Source organism: Pinus tabuliformis, chromosome 7 (genome assembly GCF_031772625.1).
Source record: "Pinus tabuliformis cultivar Carrire ecotype Pingquan chromosome 7, CPIR1, whole genome shotgun sequence".
NCBI lineage: Eukaryota > Viridiplantae > Streptophyta > Pinopsida > Pinales > Pinaceae > Pinus > Pinus tabuliformis.
In genome coordinates this window covers 379543130-379557995 of record NC_142293.1, presented here as the reverse complement: position 1 = coordinate 379557995, position 14866 = coordinate 379543130, and positions in this window count along the sequence as shown.

Here is a 14866-nt window from a genome sequence, read left to right as displayed (position 1 = left end):
GCATACCCTTTACAAACAAGCCTGGCCTTGTTTCTAATAACTTCCCCATTTTCATTCAACTTGTTCTTGAAGATCCATTTTTTTCCTATGACATTCTTATCTTTTGGTCTAGGAACCAACTCCCAAGTGTTGTTCTTTTCGATCTGCTCAAGTTCTTCATCCATTGCCTTGACCGAGCATTCATCTTTGCACGCCTCTTTTACATTTTGTGGTTCAGTGGAGGAGAGCAATGCCAAATATCTTGAGGCTTCTGCAATTGTTCTTCTAGTTTGTACACCTGCTTCTTTCTGCCCCAAAATCTGAGATTCTGGATGATTCTTCTGAACGTACCTGGATGGAGTCTTCTCTTCTATCCTTGTCTGTCCCTCTGGTGCCTCTTGAGGTTCTTCTTCATCATCTGTCTGATTTGGAGAGTAGTCTTCATCCTCATCGATATTTTCATGATTTACTTGCCTAGGGATGTATCCCTTTTCATCAACCACTACATCAATGATGTCAACAATTCTTCCAAGTCTTTTATTATAACACTTATATGCTTTGCTGCAGGGAGAATAACCAAGGAGAATGCCTTCATCTGCTCTAGGTTCAAGTTTTCCAAGCTTCTCATCAGTATTCTTAATATAGCATTTGCTCCCAAAAATTTTGAAATGCTTTACCGAAGGAGTCTCACCATACCAGAGCTCATGAGGATTTTGAGTGCTGTTCACTCGGACATTTGTTTTGTTGAGAATAACAACCGTAGCATATGCAGCTTCACCCCAGAAGGTTGCGGCAGTTCCAGACTCATCAAGCATAGCACGAGCCATTTGTTGGACTGTTCTGTTCATCCTTTCCACCACTCCATTTTGCTAAGGAGTCCTAGCTGTAGAGAATTCCCTTCTTATTCCATGTTCTTCACAGAAATCGAAAAATTCATTTGAGGTAAACTCCCCACCTCTGTCGGACCTGAGGCACTTAATTTTGTAATCTGATTCATTTTCAGCCAAGGCTTTGAAGGATTTGAATTTTTTGAATGCTTCATCTTTGTGCTTCATAAGTCCTAACCAAACAAACCTGGAGAAGTCGTCGATGAATAATATCAAGTATTCTTCTCCTCGAGGTGACCTTGTCCTAAATGGACCACATACATCTGTATGGACTAGCTCAAGAGGCCTGCTAGCTGATCCTTCCTTCTCAGGAAAGTTAGTTCTGGTTTGCTTACCACAATGACATGATTTGCATATGGTGTTGTCTGGAATTTTGATATCTGGAAGACCACGAACTGCCTGGTATTTGCATGATTTCCTTATTTGTGAAAAGCTTAGATGCCCCAACCTCCGGTGCCATAACCAGTGTTCATCATCCTTGCTCAAATAGCATTGTTGTTGTCCTTCTTCAAATATGTATAGATTATTTGGAGTTCTTTTGCCTTTGATTAGTGTTTTTCCTGTATCAAGATCACGAACACTACATCCATTTGATTGAAATATTACCTCGGTTCCTTGATCGCACATCTGACTAACACTCAATAGATTATGTTTCAAGCCATCAACATACAAAACATTTCCAACCTTGACCTTTTCTTTCAACTGAGCAGTGCCTTTTCCTTTTATGGTTGCAGGGGTATCGTTTCCAAAAGAAACCTTCTTTCCCTTTTCTAATGCGGTATATGATTCGAGTTTTTCTTTATCACCTGTCATATGCTTCGAACATCCGCTGTCGATATACCATAGATTTTCCTGTCCTTCTGCATAAAAGGCTATCCCACATCTTTCTGGTTATGGTTCCTTCATTCTCCATGTTCTGGAACTTGAGGTTTGTTCCTTCTGAGTTGTCTTCCAAAACCTGCTCCTGCATTCAGAATCTTCATGACCAAAGTTATTACAAATAGAACATTCAACTTCATTTTCAAGGGCCGAAAAGTTGTTATAAGTCCTTTTCGTGATCCCAGTCATATTCCTTTGTTTTTGAGCTTCTCTAGTCATGATTGTCTTATAGGCAACACATTGAGCTGCTTTGTGACCAAAGTTATGGCAAGAGAAACATTGGCCATTGAAGAAACTCCTGCGATTATCAAATCTATCATCCAACCGATTGTAGTTTCTACTGACATCCATTCTTGAGGCAAATTGGGAAGATTTTACCTATGGCTGATTGTAGCTTCTATTTGTCCTTAAGGTAGCTTGCCCCAAATTTTCTTGATAGTTTTTTATCGTTCTTGAGGTAAATTGTCCCTGATTTACCTGATGATTTCTATTAGGCCTTTGCTCGCTCCTCCTTCCTGCATCAAGATAACTTTTGGAGGTGGATGCTTGAGATGTTTCTCCATTATATCTCAGACCTGTCTTGATTAGTGGAGAACGCTGCACATTGATAATCTCATCCATAGTTTCAGATCCTTTAACAAATTTAAGATTAATAGCTTTCGTTTTCTCAATCTCCTTTCTAAGACCAACAATTTCACATTCTAATTTTTCAAGATGTTTTTCCCTTTTAGCCAGTTGACATTGCAGAGAATCAATAATTGCATTTTTCTCTTCTAAGCAAACTTTGAGATTAGACATCTCTTCATAAAAACCTTCTACATCTATAGCATCCATGTAGTCATCATCTTCAAAAGCCATTAAAAGTTTATATTCATTACCTCGTTCATCTTCGTCACTATTTGAAAGTCCATCACTATCTTCATGAGTGTAATAGCTTTTCTTATTTGGATTTTGTTTCTTGTTCCATCTAACAGGTTCCTTTCCCTTGTCAATCTTATCCTTATGAGGACATTTAGCAGCATAGTGACCTACTCTTCCACAAGCAAAGCACTTGAAAGGTAACTTACCTCGGAATCGTCCAGCACCCCTTTGAAGATTTTTGACAAAATTTGATTCTTCTTCTTCTTCTGATATGTGTCCTGACTCATAGTAGTCTCCTTTGCCAGAAGCCTTGAAGGCAGCTTCTCTCCTATCTGATGGTCCTCCTTTCCTCATTTCATAAGCAGTTAGAATTCCATGCAACTGTGACATTTTAAGGTTTTGAAGATTCTCATTTTCTTCTATTGTAGAAACTTTAGATTCAAACCTAGGGGACAAAGATCTTAGAACTTTTTCAACCACAACAGCCTCTTTTACTTCTTCACCCAAAATTTTCATACAATTAACAATCTCATCTACACGAAGAAAATAGTTAGCCACACTTTCATCATTGTACATTCTGAGATTTTCATACTGAATTCTGAGGGTTTGAAGTTTTGCTCGTTTTACCTGATCATCTCCTTCATAGCTCAGAACAATCTTGTCCCATATTTCTTTTGCGGATTTATACTGCATAACTTTGACAAATTCTGATTGCGATAGACATCCTAATAGAGTATTGACCGCCTTTGCATTTGTTTCATATTTCTTCTTCTCAGCCGGATCTGTGGGAGTTGCTGCTGGAAAAGTATACCCTGTTTCTATGATATCCCAGACTTCTGTACCCAAAGATTGAAGATAGGCAGTAACTCTTACCTTCCAATATACGAAGTTTGTCCCATCAAAAACTGGTGGCCTGATTGATGCTTCCCTCTCGTAGTTGCTCATGATGAAAGATCTTCCTTCAAGTGATCAAGCTTCTTCAGAAGGACCTACTATGATACCAATTGTTGGAAATAATACTGAGAGGGGGGGTGAATTAGTATTATCAAGTCAAATATTTCCTTTTTCAATTCCAGATGATATACGCTACTTCAGTTAATAAAAACTGCGTATATACGCAACTACAGATAAAGAAACCCGCGTATACAAAGCAGACTTATAATTTGATTTATCTTTCAGATGTCAGTTATTAATCTGTGAATCAGAAGCAAATAAACGATACCAGAAATAGTGAAACAGAGCAGAAGACAGTCACACACAAGAACACAAGATATAAGGAGGAAACCTAATGTGGGTGAAAACCCCCTGCTGCAATTTGTCTCTATCTTCTTTTTAATTAGAAACTTCTCTTTACAATGTTTTGTACTGGTACAGTCTTTACCAGTACGCAGGCTGCAACCTACAGTGAGCTACAACTCTCTCTCATTCTCCAGCTTTCCTGGAAGGAAGCTCCAACCCCCTTAGTTCTTGTACTAGCTTGAGATACTAGTACGCAGGCTCCTACCTGCAGAAGGCTGCAACCTTCTCTTTGCTTTCAGGGACCTTGTTTCATTAATTTTTAGATTGGATCCACAAGTAACATCAATCAAACATCAAGAATTTCTGCATAACCCAAACTCCTTTTCACCAATCCAAAAGCTGAATCAAATAAACACTTCTCTGACCGCTGTACCCAGAACACAGTAACTGTAATCAAACACCAATTCTGAACCCAGAACACTGCAGCAATAAAGCAGAAGCAGCTAGAACATAAATCAAGATATGTACACTACTTCACTGTTCAGCCACCTGCGTGTATACGCTTCTGTAACACAACCAACCTGTGTATACACTTCTTTCATTCACAGAAAAAGCGTATATACGCACCTGCACTTCACTGAACCTGCGTACAGATCTATAAAGGATAATTCATTCTTTTAAACAGTCAGTCATTAGTTAATCCAGATTGTCAGATTTATAGATCAAGAGTGCGCCACATATAACAGATCAAAATTATACAGAAATACCAATGTTCAAGCCTTGAGATTTTGATCCATCAATAGAACTTATCCTTCTTGCGCTCAGGTTCCTCCTTTATTCAGATCTAGATCTGCACCATAATGCAATCACCAGTATTCCAGATCTAGCACAATATCAGATATTCAATAAATTAGATTCATCTTGCCCCATGATCTCCTTCCTCTTTTATAGTTTTAGGCCTTCCACAATACCACGGTCCAAAACCATAATAAACCAATACCAAGGACCCAATACCTGGGGTCAACACACTTGTCGAGATACTATGGTCCAAAACCATAGGTCCAAATTCCAAGGACAAACTACCATGGACCAAAAATAAGTTTCACACCATGTACGCGCTTTTATGTGCGTGTATACGTATATGCGACTTTGTAACGTATAACCCACGTGTATACGCGTCTTCATCAACTTGAACCTGCGTATATAACATTTCCTTCATTCTGAGAGCCTGAACTAAGATCTGTCACCAAAGTGAGTTGCCATCAAGGACAACACCTGTACCATAGTGCCACACCTGAGCCATAATGCCAACACATGATCTCACCTAAAACAGTCTAGAGATCACAAAACCAACCCGAGATTGGATGCCTCAGTATTCCTTCTCCATCCCTTGTGTACTTTTCCTATCTCCAACCACCTGTTCAGGGCTTCCCAAAGAAAAACATCACCACCCCTAACCCTTGGGATTTTCCTAAGACCACCTCACTCAGATCCAAAAACTTATGAAAATCTAAAGCTCAACCAAAAATGAGTCCCATCACTCCATGACTATCTGAAAATGCCAAGGCAAGGTTGAAACAACTGTCGAACCCCAACAAAACCCATTTCAATGACAACAAATGAACCAAATACACACATGCATATACCATGCATGCCAAAACTAGCTAGGAAATCATACATGCAACGTTTTACCTGCAAGTATTGCCACTAAAGTCTCTTGATCCGACCTTTCTTTCCTTTCTGTTCCTTTTTATTTCCTTGTCCATCCTTTGCTTGCTTGCTTTCCTTATCCTCTTGGTGCTCTTCTCCTCTCTCAGACTAATTCCAAAATTGAGGCCCTAAACTGATGCTTTGATGTCTTTTTTATTATTAATGCCTCTAATTTCTCCATTTTTCCTCTATTTTCCTTCAATTTCCACCTCACATGATACTTGTGACTTTTCACCTCCCTTTTCTCCTATTTTCCTTTATTTTCGTAAATAAAATGCTAATAATGCCTCTTTGGCTTTTCAAATCCTTTGTGATTTCCTTTATCAATTTCCCCTTAGCTATAATAAACAACAAGTGATTCCCACTAGGATACTTTTCCCAACATTTAGCTTTGAATAAGTGTCCCATGACCTTGGTCTTAATTTTCCTTTATTAAATTTATTACAAGAACTTTGAACCCGGGTTTTTACATCTGCCACATGCCATGGTACTGAAGGGATGCCTGAGAATATTTTTTTCATTCATTACCTTTGTTGAAAAAACATTTGACAAGCCAAAATGTCACATTATATTCCCTACTTCATGTTCTAGATAATATCTATGTTTAGTGGCTCCCTGTCAACCGCGTTGTGCTTCATCAACGCACCGCACCAAGACTCTCATGAAAAACCTTTATGGTGGGACGTGAGTACTTTTATCAATTAAGACATGTTTCTATCTCTTGTATTTTTTGTTCCACGCCATTGTGCTAACGTGCCCAACTCAATATTCTCTTCAACTGAACCTTGATGTGGCATGATGCTGTGTCCCTCTACATCATCTCCATGTCACATGTTACTTGATGAATGGTGACATGTAACTCTTAGATTTAGCCCACTTAGCCACATGAAAATGTCGAATATACATGCCATGTTGCACCTACCATGTCATGCAACATGTCACCTACCATGTCATGCTACATGCCACCTATATGCCAAATCATATACCAAGTCATCCTCATCATCTAATAGAATGTTGCCATTTGTCACGTGCCATGTCACTACTTGCATGAAGGAAATGCCCTAGTGTCTAATTGTTTTATGCCATTTTATTTTATTATAAAAATGGGATCGAACATAATATTCACAACATTTGCAGTGAACTAGTATTTCTCCATCCCATACCTTCTATTAAATGTGTGAACACTTTGTTAAACATCCAATCAAAACCTTCTGCATTTTGGAATATGACAATTGACATACAATTTTACATCCCATGCCTCTATTATCCATCTGCACATTCTTTCATAGCCCTCTGTTTACTATGCTCACACACCTTCCAACTTGTCATATCGTCGATTTTAATGAGCTCCACTTGAATGATGACTTAGAATAATTACACCCAACCTCTCCCCCTCTACATCCGACAATTAATAGAGGGTAGGTCCAGAATTTTCCATTTGATGGAATTGACAGCCTTAGAACCCTGCCAAAATTCAAACCACTATAAATCTTATCTCTTAGTAGTTTTTCCTAGTGCTATATACCATTGGAAAGGTCCCTCAAAGTGCTATCTAAAATTTCACATTGCAAGAGCACTTGAGCTTATCCACTACGACTAAAATTCCTTCAAAGATAGTTCATTACATCCTTCATCTAGAAATTTTTAGCCACTACAAGACTCTACAAGCAATCAAAAAACACACCATTAATGATTACTTTGACATCAATGATATTCATGACACTCTATAATAATATCCCACTAAACTTGACACTCATTTACATCACTGACTTCTCCTTCGACATCAATGATGCCACTTTTCCAACCATTACCTTGTAAACTTTGAAGTTAACTAATGGTGTATGAAGGAGGTTTATTTAGAATCACCTCAACCTTTGGAATATCAACCATGAACCTAGGCTTGGATATACTTAAACCTAGAAATCACCTAGATATGACATAAAATATGTGTTTATGAGGATTCAAATGAATATTATAGTATGAAAAGTGCATAAATATAGCTCGTATATGCATGAGATGTTAGACCTATTGGTGAGACTGGGTAGTGAGGTCATATAGATATGCCTCCACAATTCACTTGATGTCATGAAAGTCGTCATACATGGCCCACTGGAAGGTGGTCCCAACATTTTTAAGGCCAAATGGTAAATGTACCCCAAGGAAAAATGAAAGCCATTTTGTGTTGATCTTCTCATTTTATATGGATGTGATTATAGCCAGAGAAACCATTCATGAACTAAAAGTTATCATTTCTAGTGCATTCATCGATGATCTAATCAATGAATGGGGTTGGGTAGTTATCCCTTGGACATGCCTTATTCAATTTCCTATAGTTGACACATACATGAATGGTGCCCTAATTTTTGGTATCAAGAATGATGTTGGAAACCCATTTCGACAAGGGAACTAGATAGATAAAGTTAACCTTGAGTAACCTTTTAACTTCTACATTGATGTCCCACTAAACTTGACACTCATTTACATCACTGACTTCTCCTTCAACATCAATGACGCTACTTTGCCAACCATTACCTTGCAAACTTTGAAGTTAACTAATGGTGTACGAAGGAGGTTGATTTAGAATCACCTCAACCTTTGGAAGGTCAACCATGAACCTAGGCTTGGATATAATTAAACCTAGAAATCACCTAGATATGACATAAAATATGTGTTTACAAGGATTCAAATGAATATTATAGTATGAAAAGTGCATAAAAATAACTCGTATATGCATGAGATGTTAGACCTATTGTTGAGAGTGGGTAGTGAGTTTATATAGATATGCCTCCACAAATCACTTGATGTCATGAAATTCTTCATACATGGCCCACTTGAAGGTGGTCCCAACATTTTTAAGGCCAAATCGTAAATGCACCCTAAGGAAAAATGAAAACCATTTTGTGTTGATCTTCTAGTTTTATATGGATGTGATTATACCAAGAAAAACCATTCATAAACTAAAAGTTATCATTTCTAGTGCATTCATCAATTATCTAATCAATGAATGGGGTTGGGTAGTTATCCATTGGACATGCCTTATTCAGTTCCCTATAATTGACACATATATGAATGGTGCCCTAATTTTTGGTATCAAGAATGATGTTGGAATCCCATTTCGACAAGGGAAATAGATAGATAAAGTTAACTTTGAGTAACCTTTTAACTTTTGCATTGATGTAACTATCTTTATAAGGATTGATTGTTGGAAGTAATGCTTCCATGTCATGTGTTCCATGTGTATTACAAGTTGTCAATGAGTATTCCGAGGTGTTATTCTAGATGTGGTTGTTTCCCATGTGTATGAGTTGTAATTGTGAATCCCAAGGAGTCAATCTAGAAGTTGTTATTTCCCTATGTGTGTGAGTTGTCTATGAGTCATAGATCTACCTTCTTCGGATCTTATCATCTAGAAGTTGGTGATCTAGTTCTTATATATGTAATTGCTTTATGTGATCAATAAAATAGAATATGTGATTTGTTGTGTGTATAATCTCTCTTAGCTCTCTTCTATTTTTCTAATATGGTATCAAAGCTAGTATTGGCTTGACTCCCTCAAGGGAGAGCTAGGAATATGTGAGAGATCTTGAGTGTAATTATTTTTATACATATTAGTATAGATGTGTGAAATTTTATCTTTAGTGTGTGATTTTTTTTTTGTGATCCTGTGTGTGCAGATCTATTTGTTTGTTTGCATCTTCTTCAAGCATCATCAAATCCTTTCGTTATCTTTCTATCTGTAAATTTTTGTTTGTGATTATTTTCCTGAAACCTGAAAAGGAGTTAAATTCATGCCTGGATGGTTTTGTCAAAGTTGTGTGCACTATCATATTATAAATATATTAAATCATGCTCACAAACTATACATGTTGTTGCACGGATCTGGATTTAAGATCTAGATCTGAGATCTCAAGAGAAGGAGTTTAAAGTGGCCAATGATATATGTCAAAAGTGTTAAAATTGGAGGTAGATCTCAATTTTTCGCTTCTGCGGGGAAGAGATCTTTGCACAGATGTTTCTATTGCAATCTTGTTTTGATCTCAAATTTTGGAGTTTGCATTTTTAAACATATTGAGTCTGGTCAACTCAATGTGTGAGTGTAAGTTTGTTGGAAATTACCACTCTAACAAATGTTGCGTTGAGAAGACGAGAAAGTTCCAAGACAAAGATTGAACAAGTGAACAACTTTTGACCTGTGCTAAGGAGGGACATGGTGACTTGTCTATGCCTGAATGATAGTTTATAGTTTGATTATTATTGAGTTTTTAGTTGTGAAATGTTTCAATTCTGGTTATAAAAAAGGGATGGTGGTTCTTAACTAGAAGCCTTGGTGTCTGAAAAATCAATTCTTGTGTAAGTTCAAGTTGTTTGATCAACTTTTGAACACATTCAGTATCCACACCTCCATCCAACAACTAACGGATAGCCGAAAGAAAAATATCTGATAGATGGTGGTTGGTCCATAGATTGGTTCATTACTTGATGGCTCTTATCGCAGAAGACCTGACAAGATGAGTTGTCAATATTGTTGATCTTGCAAATTTCGGCAACGATGGTAACAGGCGGTTTCATTTTAAATGGAGATCAAGTGACATCTTGAAGATGTGGTGATGAAAGAGTGGTGTTTGTGATATTTCAGAGTGGATGTGGATGTTGATGAAGACCAGTTAGACAAAAATTTATTTATTTCTATAATATGTTTTTTTAATGTTATCCATTTAAGCATTAAGGGAGGGTGTTGGAAGTAATGCTTCCATGTCATTTGTTCCATGTGTATTACAAGTTGTCAATGAGTATTCCAAGGTGTTATTCTAGATGTGGTTGTTTCCCATGTGTATAAGTGTAATTGTGAATCCCAAGGAGTCAATCTAGAATTTGTTATTTCCCTATATATGTGAGTTGTCTATGAGTCATTGATGTAACTTCTTCAGATATTATCATCTATAAGGCAGTAATCTAATTCTCATATATGAAATTGCTTTATGTGGTCAATAAAATAGAGTATGTGATTTTTTGTGTGTATAATCTCTCTTAGCTCTCTTCTATTTTTCTAATATTGACTAGCTAAATCCATTGCTTAACTAGATAGGCTACTTCATAGATGATGATTTCTTTCTCTACAATCTAGGGATCAGTGTCAGGAATTTCTTCATATGACCAAGTGAATATGTCACAAAATTCTTTGAAAAGAGAGGTCTATAAAGTAATCTTATTGGGAGTGTAATATTCTCCAATCACGATGTTTTCCACAACCTCACTGGAGTATCGGTGGAAACAATGGGAGAGATATTCACTAAGTTATCGTCTAAGAACACATCATGTGTCATGATAGGATATTACACACAATTAACATGTTGCAATGAAACAAGATGGTGTAAGTTGAAATTTAGATGTTCCAAATAAGGGAGGAATGATGACCAATGATGTGGATATTCCCAAGGTGGATCATATATTTCCATGTCTTCTAAGATGGATTCATCAAATTGTATCTTAGTATTGATCAAATCATGGGAACTTGAATGATAAATAACCTAGGCAAGTGAGGAATAAGTATCAAGCTCCACATCATGTGAGTGATTCGATTCAGGATCAACAATCGTCATTTGAATAGCTTGGTAAATAAGTTAATTAGGGCTTAAAGTAATTTGATTGTCATACATGTCAATGTTTTATGGAGAAGGTACCACCCAAGGGACATAGGACATAGGAAAGTCACTAGTAACAGATGTGATCGTGTTAATAGTATTAGTAGATTATGATGTATTAGGAGTCAAAGGAAATGTTCCCATAAATTAAGAGTCTTTGAACATACCCAATGTATTTCGTTCAATAGTATAAGGGTAATATCCTACAAATTGTACTAACTAAATATCACGAAAACACAAATCAGGCTTACAATAGGTCAATTGATCAATAACGATTATTTTACCCTTATGAGGGGATATCATAACATGGAAGATAGATAAAACAATATAAATCATGTCATAGAACCATTTTATCCGGAGAAAATGATTGTAATATAATGGGGAATCGATGATTTTGATTTCAATTGGCATCATTTTTCCCATAAGATAGATAGGAAAAGTAGGAAGAAACCCTCTAAGGTTGCATGGTATGCCAATTAAAGGAATTCAATAAAGATGTAGGTGGTGACAAGGTTCTTTGTCCAAGAACTTCCCAACACTTCAATGACATAATACAAGTATAGGCCCTTCATCCGAGATTGTTTAATGAACATGTCATCCAAAAACATGAATCATTTGGAAGGCTAGATGAAGTGGACGATGGGGTTTCCATGATGCGGGATTGAAGGGGATAATATTCTAATCCAAGTGATCTATTCCACCAATAGCATTTAATATTTCCTTTCTTTGTGTGGGGAAACTTTGTAAGACTTCTAATGCATACATAATATCAGATCCTAAAAAATATTGTAGTTGTGAGCAACCCATGCATTTGAGTTATGCATAATCTTATGAATTTCACATTTAGGAAGTCATGGAACAATGCTTAATGATGGTTTGTAAAGTGAAGTGGACCATTAGATTGAGTAGGGATCATGGGTTGCAAAGTGGAAGAAACACTTTTAGGATTCTCATAAGTGTGCGCTCTAGTAGTCACATGGATGTTCCACCATAAATATATAATGTGTGGATGATGAGGCATTAGTTAAGGGATTTCCTCCACACCCCCTACTAAGGAGGTAGAAGGTTTGAAACCATATATTTTTGTTATGAAGGGTATGGATTCGTCTGTATAGTGGATTGATGAGTATAATTTTGGTGTGAGAAGTAATAATGGATATCATCCATTCAGGGACAATCATGAGTAAGATGGACTTCCCCATAAATATTGCAATGAAAAAAATTCTTCTTCTTTTTCTCTTTCATTCCAATACCATTGGTTTCTTAGTGGAATTGAGGTCCCCCCTACTCAATGTTAGAAAACTTATTCGTGTTGTTTTTCTTTTCTTCTACTCTAGGTTGTTGAGGGTTCTATCAAGGTGTAGAATACACAAAATTCAAATCAAAGGCCTGAATAGGAGCACTAGGTGTTTGAGTGGTAGGCTTGGAAGATGAGGTAATGAAAACAATTTTCCTTTAACACATATGATTGGCTAACTAGCTTATGCTTTCTAAGGATACAGACCCAACCACACCAACAACTTGGGACCCTAGCTTAATTTTTGATATGTCATTCAACGACTGATGGGAGTTAGGGATGATTTTATATAGAATTCCGACTTGAGAATATATCAATTCCAATTAGTGGGAACACATGATTTCTTGTTTCTTGGTTTAGGCTCTTACTTGTGCTACACCTTCAGTGATCCTAGGTAAGAGTGACTTGGTGAACCATTCGTGACCTAACTGATCAAGGAACTTGGTTCTAAAAAAAATTGTCTGCACCTCCACTCATCAATATAATCAGATATGTGGGTGGAGGTATCTTAATAAAAATTAGTGGGTATTTCCATCCCTATTTTATACCTAATAGGTAATTGGTAGTGGTTGACAAAAACCTATGTTAAAGATATAAAGTTATCAAAGTTGGTGCTTTCAAGACCAATGTACCATTTGGCAACATCAATGGTAAGTGTATACTTGAAAGGATGCAGTTAGATACTATCATCCATAAATGAGTTGGATTAGAAACATACGTGGTAAGTGGTTATATGAGATGCATGGTATTCTCTAGGTTTACCATCAAATTTTGGGATATCAACACACAGTTTAGGTGGGACCAAAGAAGACATATGGTTATTCTTGATAGGATCATTCATTAACTTTAAGAGATTAGGTAATACAAGATTTTCCAAGAAAGGTGCATTAAATAATGTCTAAGGAGGTGGTAGTTCCCACTTCATCCCAGGTGGATGTTTTGATCGACCTATAACATGGGTTCTAGACGTGGTATGGGTACTTGAGGAAGTAGCATTGCTAGAGGAGTTAGTTACCCCAGGGGATGGGCCCCCAATGACAAAGGAACTCTTAAAAGGATGTGTACCTATATGATCAAAGAGTGTGCCAAGAGGAAAGCCTCCCAAACCAAAAGGATGACCAAAGTAGTTGGTACCCCAAGCATAAAATGCATTACTAAGGAATCTTTCCCCATCCCCTTGGACATTCAATGGAAATGGGAGATTCCTATAAAAATATGACCTCCCTTATGATTGTATACCCCAAGGAAATGTGATCACATTGGAAATGTGGGTGCCCTAAGTTGTGCTAGGGAATGGCATGGACCTAATATGATTAATCCAACCAAAAGGGAAACCAACATTATTTTTGAATGAACTTCTTATATAAATTTTAGGACCAAAAGATAGAATTGTAGACCTAGATGTGGATGTAGGGTCAAACCTCCTACAGTTTGATCTGGGTATGCTACTTGTAGTGGAACTAGAGCCTCTGTGAAACGTGAATAGAGGGACTGAAGTATAGGAACCTATGTTGGTTTTACTAGTTGGAGGCAAAAGTGACCCTGTGATATTTTTCCAAAGAGAGAATATCGTTTCAGTAGACATGGTATGGGAAAGACCTATAGTACTAGTAGAAAATATGGAGGTTTCCTTAGGGGTAGATTTAGTGACACTAGGTGTCCACACACTAGGCTTTTCCATTTCTTTGACATCAGGCACAATTGACTCTTGGTAAATACCATTTGACAGGGAAGATGTAATCAAATATACACCCCCACCTAAGAAGATAGGAAATGAAATATAGGTAATGGGGGAATGAGAATGATGCAATGGAGTCTCTTTAACCGCTTTGCAAACTATGAGCTCAGCCCCACAAGAACCAACCAAAGCGGCCCCTGAGGTAGGTAAGTCTTCGTTAGTTTTAGAGTTGATCCTACATCAATAGGAAGGTGGACCCTCCTCATTGGAATAAAATACCTCAATATGATTAAAATGGCATGGACTAATCCCAACCATGATGGCTATGAAGGATGTATGAAAAAATGAAAAGAAAAGAGACCTAAGGCAAAATACACTTAACCAAACTGCACACTCTTAGAAAGTATAAGGAAAAACCAAGAAAAGCAATAGATAAAAGAAATATTCCCACAATTGGGGCTTGGTCGATTCAGGCCCAAGTTAGGTGTGAATATATGTTTGGGATAATTACCCTATCCCTATGATTAATTGTTATCCACTTGATGAAAGTTCCCTTAATTATTTATAGGAACCATTTGGGGGATCTGAGTGAGTACTTCCCAACATTTTTCCTAAGTAAAAATAGTATAACCCACGTGTCATCACTTTTGTGAGGTCCCTAATATTATGGCCACTATGGTTACCACCTACAACT